At 37.4% G+C, this 9,064-nt stretch overlaps 1 long non-coding RNA gene across 1 annotated transcript; it reads left to right on the top strand.

Annotated features, from left to right (window-relative positions):
* The first annotated feature begins 5,776 nt into the window (after positions 1-5,776).
* Positions 5,777-8,919, top strand: LOC132959690 (uncharacterized). The gene is made up of 3 exons (XR_009667068.1): positions 5,777-6,849; positions 7,537-7,691; positions 7,966-8,919. It is a non-coding gene; the product is annotated as an uncharacterized LOC132959690 (long non-coding RNA).
* Positions 8,920-9,064: the final 145 nt, after the last annotated feature.

Here is a 9,064-nt window from a genome sequence, read left to right as displayed (position 1 = left end):
ATTGTTACATATTTCATGCTGCTGAGGAGTGAGGATCATTCTGTTTGAGTGTTTGACAAAGCAGCACTTGTGTGTGAGGGACATCCGGCATGTGTTTGTCTGGTTTGGGTGGATGCTGCTGTGTGACACTTTTGGAAGCAGCTTTTGATGACATGACAGATCGTACTCGAGTGTGTGACATGCTTTCATTTCAAAGTGTTATGAAGCTCTTACACTGACTGATGGTTTATGTGTGCGTGTATCTTGTTGACTGATGGCCCTGTGTTGTTTGCATGTTTACCACATTGAGTGTGTTTTTTGTACATATTTCTCATGAAGCTACTACCCTCAGACAACATCCAGCACCTGTGCCTTGTCTCTGATAAAGAGATGGAAAACGCTCGGCAGCAGGATATGAAATATGCTAATGAACCGACATATTAATAATAATGCCTCAAACACATGGCAGAAAGAAAATGAAAAAACCTTTGCGATGGATTTTAGTCTTTTACCAACCTTGTTTCGAGACAGAATTGAAATCATCTTATCCTCACCTTGAGGGAATACTCAGAGAAACTTAACATAAGGATAGTCAAGCTGTAGACATCAATCATAAGGGTAATGAAGTCATTTATTTTTGCTAAGCTCTAACACCAGGAATTAGGGGCTCTGTACAAACTATTTCAATAACATTAACAAAATGTTCCTCCCTGTTTTTTACAATGTACAGAGGTACAAATTCAAATTCACCACGCCTTACACAGCAGGAAGAAATGCAAATCACAATTAATCCAGGTTAACCCTTACTTTGCGGTAGAGGCAATAAAATCCAATTACAAACACTAAACACGTAATATCAACCTCTATAAACCTACAAATATCTTACATTAGAGGCATAAGTGAAATACAATACATTCCCCTTCTACTGTGTGTATATGAACAGCCCATATTAAGGTCCTTCTCAAATCTAAGGGTTAACAGTTGGTTAAAAAAAAAGAAAAATATCAAATGTAACCTACCTGATATTAAAAATATGTCAGTGAATGTGTGAAGAATCCGATAACGGAGGCAGACAGACTTCAGCTCCTCCTCACAGCGATCACAGTCACTGTCTATTGAGGAAGAACAAATATCATAAATTATGTTTTCAGTACAAATACAAAGCGCTACCCAACAGCGTTTAATCGTGTTGCTACTAGTGTTTTCTAATCTACGGCCGGTACTCACAGGACTTGTTTGTCCGCTCTCATCAATATGACCATGCTTGGCTATTAGCTTGTAGGTCATAGTGGCTAACAGTGCAATTTTCTTAATGTGCGTAAAGATTTAGGTATCGCTCTGTATTTTTTAGAGTCACTGCAATTTTAGGCGATTCTACTGAATTTAAAGAATTAAAGTTAAAGTGTGAGGTAAAAAATGTTGCAAAATTCAAAATCTGATTATCTGATTGCAGGCCAACCCATGCAAAGACTCTATGAATCGGCCTACAACAAAAGCATTTTAAGACTGGCTAACTGCATCGCCTCTGACCCTGACCACGCTCTAAACACAGAGTATGAACTATTACCATCAAACCGGAGATACAGGATCCCACGTTTTAATAAGGTCAGACTGAAACACTCTTTTGTTCACCAATCAATCCTAAAATTGAATGTGGAGCTGAATCCTTGACCAAAGCACGTTTAGGGCCTCTGGGCATTTGTTTGGCGTTTGAGTGTTGTTTCGAATGTTTATATCTTGAGTGTTGTGTTGTATTTGAGTGTTGTGTCAAATGTTTGTATCTTTGTTTCCTGTCTTAATTGTTGTGCCGCAAACGGAGCCGCTATGACGCAAGGCAAATTTAAGACTACGTTTGACAATAAAGTATTATCTATCTATCTATCTATCTATTAGTTTTGTTTCATTGTGGCAAAGTGAGGGTCTCTCATAACTACCCCTTCACATACACACTCCTGTAACAGTGTTGAATCCCAGCTGAAGGAAAACAAACGCCATCAGGTGAGCGTTTATTGCTCACGGCTTGTTTTAATTTAAATAATAAATACTCCATGGGATTTATTTGTTATAATACACTTTATATAATACCTACATAACTGTAATCCAATTCTGAAATATGAATACAGACTCCTGCTGTGCACTCTTCCATCATGTTAACTGAGTGCCAAATGAAATAATGGGGACTTCTTAAGCGATTCATTTGCGAGGACCCTCAGAGAGCCATTACTCTTTGGAAGAATCACTGGATTCATTATTGAAGCTCACCAGGAGCTACACTTAAACACACTGTGCTGCTCCTTCCTCGTCTATTTTCAAAAGATCTCCAATTAAAAGCAACACAGGGTGGATTTTAATAACAAAACAACAACAACAACAACAATATGACTTTGAATATCCTCATGCAGAAAACTATGACCAAGTGACCAGTGCCAGAATAAACCACATGATTATACAAAGCAAGGGAGTATGTATATTTACTAAGTACTGTAATTAGGGTGCTACTTGTATTTTACCTTTCTTATCTACTCACATACACTTAAGAGGGAAATATTGTTCTTGGAGGAGATGGGGTCGATGACCTATACTGCAGCCTGTCAATGGTAGGAGCTTTAAATAAAAAAGCTATTAATTTGCCCATTTTATTATGCAGCCTATGATAAAGATAAATAATGATATTTACGTGTGTTTGGATGCTGTTACACCATTAATGAGAAAGACTAAAAATTAGACATTTTTATGGACTCAGGTCAAGGCAAATTATGAATGAAAGGTGAGCATAAATACGACAGAAATATGGCATATATGTAGAAGAACAGGTGGAAAGTTACACCCATTATGTGTTGTTAACTGTGAGGGATTCTTTAATTATTGGTTAAATAATAAAATAGTCAAAGTAACTCACTTTTCCTTATGTGATAACCTTCACCTGACCATCAGTATATTTGTATACATGTAAACTGAAGGCTGCTTTTACTAAGCTGCCATTTGGGGGGAAGGGGAAGTGGGGACCTTGACTTTCACAGAGACTCAAAGCTCGTTCAGGTGTTTGATTTGTAAATAAGTTAAGTTCAGAGGAGAATGGGCATTAGGATCATTTGCATAGGCAAATCATCCAGGGCAATTCACAAACTTAATGCCACCTTTATTTTGAAATGCCAAGAGATGTGCTGAATGTTGGAAGCATGCGGACCTGCAAAGATGTTTACTGTAAGTATGATCTTTGTATACTTAATAAAAGACCAAAAAGAAAATATTGAAGTATTTTATTTAAACTAGCTGCTCCAATGTCCTGTTATTTATTTGTTCTAGTAACTGGTGTTTGAGTTCTGATTCAACCAACATTATTCCAGGAATGCAGAAAATATCCAAAATAAACCAAAAAGCTCAATTCCATAATTATACTATTTATACAAATGTATTTGAAGATGTAGCTGCAATATAGAGTGAACATTTTATTTTACCCCAAATAAAGTAAAAACATACACGTTTGATATTTAACAAGAACAGTATTTAAATTCAATAATATGATTACTTGAAAGTATGTTTGTTTGTGATACTTAAACATACATATCACTGTGACACTGACATCCCAACAACTAAGAATGTCATTTTAACAGCTGTCAGAGGTCTGTGTCACACCGTCTAATTTACCAAAGAGACATACATTTATGTTGTTCTTCTTATTCTAAACTGACAGAATAAAACAACAGCCCTCTGTTACTCACTAGAAATTCATGAGGTCATGTAGCTTCTTGTTCAGCAGAGCCTACTGCACCACCAACAATCTTTCTAGTCCAGCTTTATGTGATAAGTTTAACTGCATATAAAAATCCACGTGTGTCATGGGGATACATTGTTTACTTTTGAGTTAGGTATTTTGTTAATTTGATGTATCTTTTCCTTTTTAAAGTAAGTCTCCTCCAGTTGTGGCTCGTCCTCGCCTTCCAAGGTTAGATCCTGCTGATTCATTTATGCTTTTAATGTTATCATTTGTGTTTTGCAAATGTGACCTTCAGAACTCAACTATATGACTTAACTGTATGCAATTATTGTAAGCAATATCTGTCCTTGTGTTGACATTGATATATGGTCAGGATTGTTAGTATAACTGCATTTCTCAGTAATTCTTATTCTTCTTCTGACAAACTGTTTAGATCAAACTTTTAACATCCCTTATTCGCATTTAATCATTTTAAAGTCCCAAGCCTTTTTTTCATTGCATACATTTTCATTTTCTTCATCGAAAAAACTCCCTAGTTTGGACTTTTGGTAAAGTCATGTACTGTATTTGTCATCAGTGTTGTTTAGTGGGCCTGTTGCCCAGCTTGTTTAGTATGTAAGTAATATTAAGACATTCAGTATCAATAGAGAAGATTCTATATTAACTCTCACATTGCTGTTCTTGACATATCAAGAAGAGCTTATTCTTCAGTTTTTTTGATATAAAGGATAAAAAAGGTAATATACTTGACTATGAATATAAGTGGCCAAAATCCATAACTGATTAAACTCGGGGAGCTAGAATGACCCAAGAAAGGCCTGCAAAAACTGCTTGATTTGTTACACCCGAGACAAGTCTGTGCCGAGTTTAACAAATGATGCAAATGTTCAGACGCTTCTGCATTGCTTTACAAGTTGGAATTAACAAATAGGAGATTTGTGTAGTGTAAACTGAAAAATTGAACATTTAAATGATACTTCATTGTAGTAGCGTGGGATATGGAAGATTTTTGCAAGTCAACCGATGTTTAAGTCCCTTTTTTTTTTTTTACCACCAAGCTTCCTCTTTGCAAAATTTGGCACTTCTTGGAACAGCGACTCAGTCATCCTCATTTAGTTCGGGTTCAGCTTCAAATGCAATTGATGGAAATAGGAACCCAGAATGGGATGCTGGATCATGCACCCATACAATGGATGGACCAGACCACTGGTGGAGTTTGCTCCTGCCAGAGATGTACAGTATCACGCATGTGAACATCACCAACAGAAATAAGTTGCCTTCGCGGATCAATAACGCTGAGATTCTCATTGGAAATTCCCAAGAGAACAATGGCAACAATAACCCAAGGTAAATCTAAAAAAATATTTTGATTTGTTTCTCCTGCCTCTTTACAGCCCCTTCCATTAAAGGATGTCACATGTTACATATTCTATTATTCCATAAATGATTGTGTAAAAAACTTACATAATGTAGCAGTGAGGTTCTCATTGAAATGCTGTACTTCCTTCTTATGGTCAACTAATGAGTTATCGTCATCCAATACAAGCCAAACGGGGGGCTTGTATTGGATGATGAATTCCCCAACACTACACACTCCCCAACACTACACTATACATTTCCAGAGTCGACGCAGAAACCTGCTAAACTAAATGGAAACAAGTGGAACGATTTATGTCTGGGCGCTGGGGAAAAGTTTGCATCAGGGAGTAGGGATGATGCAGACGTTAATTTCTGTCCATCTGTCATCCCCAAGCTAGAAATGTTTTGTTCTAAAAACTTGATCAGAATGTTAGCAAGAGTGTTCACATAATGTTTCAGTTTTCTTTAAGTTCCCAGAATGATTGAAAAACATTCTAAAAATGTTTACTGATCCATCCATGTATCCATTATTTCTACCTCATGACGCACCTGTTTGTGCAAATTCAAGGTTCATCTCCGGCCTTACACTCGTGTTTTGAACAAAATAACTGGTTGGCTAAATAGAAACTTTCTCCACTCTAATTACCAAACTGTTTTTTATTAAATTCATACTGTCATTCCTTTCTCTTTTCTTAGATGCTCTGTAATAACACCATCTAGGATCATGCTGTACCCAGATCCTGAGGAGTGTTCCTGTTGGAGATACAGACCAAGGCCATACAGAGAAACAGTTTCTAATTGCTAAGTGACGCATGAACATCCTAATCTTTTAAGGTCAAACGAAGACAACAGACAGATAGTATTTTTCCACTACAATCTCCAAACCCAAACTGCTGTTTGTCACTTTAGAACCTGCTGCTCCGTCCTTCAGTGCTGTGGTGATGGGTAGAAGTGTAGCAGTAGTGGAGAAGAAGCTCTGTTGGTCAGATGCCCTGTTCTACTGCAGAGACTTCTACTGGGACCTGCTCAGCATACGCAGTGAGGCGGAGCAGAGGGAGGTGGAGAATGTGTTGAGAAGCGTCTCCTTCCCCCTCACCGGACATGTTTGGCTGGGCCTGCGCAGGTAACAGGTCAACTCAACGAAGTCTGGATGTTCCTCCAGTTAAAGAAGGGTCACTGCTATTTTTTTTTCAACTGACCCGTTGATTTGAACACATCTGCAATGCTTTCATTATCACATTTTATAGAGGAAAAACACTTTGTTTCTGTAAAAATGAAGATTGCAATCAAATAATTTTTGTCGCAACTGAAAAACTGATCTCACTTGTATTCCCACACGCGTTGTGTTTGCCCAATGGTGATTCTCAAAGATAATAAACTCTCATTAGCTCAATATCAGGCCCATTTATAACAGCGCTGCCCTGCTAGACAACCATCTGGTGTGTTAACAGACCATTAAAGGAGCAATAATAATGAAACAAAAGTCACAGATAATAAGCTAGGATGTGAGACAAAGTGTCATACTAACACGGGAGAAGCTGAAATTGTTGAAAGTTTCCAATGTTTGTGGCCCCTACGTTACAAAACCGTCAGTTGAAATCACTGCATCATTTTTAGGTACATTATGGATGACACCTGGTTTTGGATGTCTGGGACTACAGAGAACTACTTCTACTGGGAGACAATGTCCTCCTGGAAAATCAGCAGTCCATGTGGTGCCATGGACACCAGCAGCCCTTTTCACTGGAGAAATCTTCCCTGTGAAGAACATCTTCATTTCATCTGTTTGAAAGGTGAACATCCAGCCAAACACTTTAAATACCAGCGTTGGTTGATCTGGCGTTGGCTAATGCATTTAAAACTACATGTCCCAGAATTCTTGGTCATTAACATTTCATGAACAGCTTTTTTGCTGGTTTACCTCTTTGCAGGTCAGCCTAACAAACTCATGTCGTTTTAATAAAGGAGTCAATACTTGGCTCTCTTCCATCATGCAACGACTGTCAGCATGGGCATAATAAAAACATAACTCTTATTAGTGCTGCACAACCAGAAAATATCTTGTTTATTCCACACTTTATTCTTCTTTTTCCAAACCTTGTTCCTGCATTACCCACAATTCAACTTAACCACAAACTGAAATGTATGTAATGTTAGTAGCAGATAACGTAGCCTGGAGTTTCTAGCCTTCAGGTTTACTACAGTAACTTGCAGTCTTCAGAGCAAGATGACCCTGACTCAAGTGACATCACATGAGGTTTTTTTATTTATCAGAAGTCACAAAGCTCCCACTTAAGCTCTAGTTCTCCTACATACCAGCAAACAGATTCAGTTTTAGAATCCAGAAGACTGTAAGTGATATGGTCTTAATATTTTCTGACAGCAGTTTGAATGACAGTGTTTGTCAGTTAATACAAACTCTCACTAATTACAGTCCATTCATCTGATCTTTCTGCCACGTCTTTATTTTGTCTTCACAGATAATCAGGGTGACACAAACAGAGTGGAGTTCTTCAGCACCTCCAGACCATAAACACAGCATGAAGAGAAGCTCAAGTCTCACTCAGTTCAGAGCCCAGTCTGTATACCTTAAAATAGTGCTCAAATGGGGTTTTCCTCTCACAAAATATAGCAAGTCCACTTGCAGTTTGCAGTTTAAACCACAAGTTGTCTCAGCTTATGATGTGCCCTGTCTTAAGTTTAAATTCCTGGGGAGCTTCAGAAATTTTTTAGGTTTATTAAATAGCACTGTGCTACAGTTTAGAGAAATATAAATACATTCTTCTTTGAAATATGAACTTTGAAACTGCATACACAAAGACTAACAACAATGTTAACTGGGTCAGCAGAAATGATTCTGAGGGTTTTGTAACAATCATTTGGACAACTGAATACTTATTTTAGCACAGTAGAAAATCATATCTTTTCTGCTTTGGTCTTTAAAACTGACATCTATTAAAACAGCTTCTTGTTTTTTTGGTTGGCTTATTCAGCTAGCATAAGTCAGGCTTATACTGTAGTCAATTGTTGCATAAACCGTACAATCCTCAACAGATAACACTTTGAATCTGTGTAACAGACGCTCAGGCAGCAGGCCAGGTACAACTCCTGGATGGACTTAAGCCTGACGGATTGATGAAAGAAAATGAAGGGGGAAGTAATTTTTCACTATTAGGGGGCAACCGTAGAGTTTAATAATTAATCATCTGCAATTAAAAGCAGTATACCATTTTTTGCTCTGAATGTGAAGAAAACTTTTTTTCTGATACTAAAGGCATAACACAGATTTATTACATGTTGTCTTTTGTCGTGGTGTAGCATAAGAAACCTCACATAGAGGGTGAAGTTAACTTCAAAAATGTCTATTTCAACTGATCGTGAGTCTTGTCTAAGGTTGAAACAAAAGTTGAAGTTGTCTTCAAACTTCTGCAGTGCCTTCATTCTCTTCATCTCATTCTCTTTCTCTCTCTTCTTCACAACTCTTTTCCAAATGCACTTTCATGATGTTAAATAAATATGTAAATAAAATCTCTTTTATGACAAACATGCCAAATAGGGCTTGAGTTGTTTCCAGTTTAATAAAGCTTTAATGTCTTTTATTAATAACTTTTAGGGTGTATGGTTGGGGTGTGGATTTGTGTTATTTTGATTCAGAATATTCTATAAACAAAAGAGCTGGAAGAATAAAGAAGGGAACTAAGTTTGTGAGAAGCAGTTTGTGAGTTCTTGTTTAAAGTTTTCCCAGCTGTGAGATTGTTTCAAATGAGATCATTTCAGATCCCACTTTAGATCCAATTTAAATAAATAATCAGGCTAAGCATTTTCTTTAGCTTCAGGACTTGACACATTCAGGCTGAAAATTAGAGGGAAAACTCCAGTGAACATCTTTGACTGTCCCTGGAGTTTTTCATCGTGCTTCAATCAGCAGAAGACCATACTGTATGTAAGTCTCCAGTGATGCCTGCACAAACTGGATCTGTCAGCCCATAAAGAACAGAAACACAGTTT

Source organism: Labrus mixtus, chromosome 24 (genome assembly GCF_963584025.1).
Source record: "Labrus mixtus chromosome 24, fLabMix1.1, whole genome shotgun sequence".
Taxonomy (NCBI): Eukaryota; Metazoa; Chordata; class Actinopteri; order Labriformes; family Labridae; genus Labrus; species Labrus mixtus.
The sequence above is the reverse complement of the archived record's forward strand: the minus strand, read 5'-3'. Positions and strand labels throughout refer to the sequence as shown.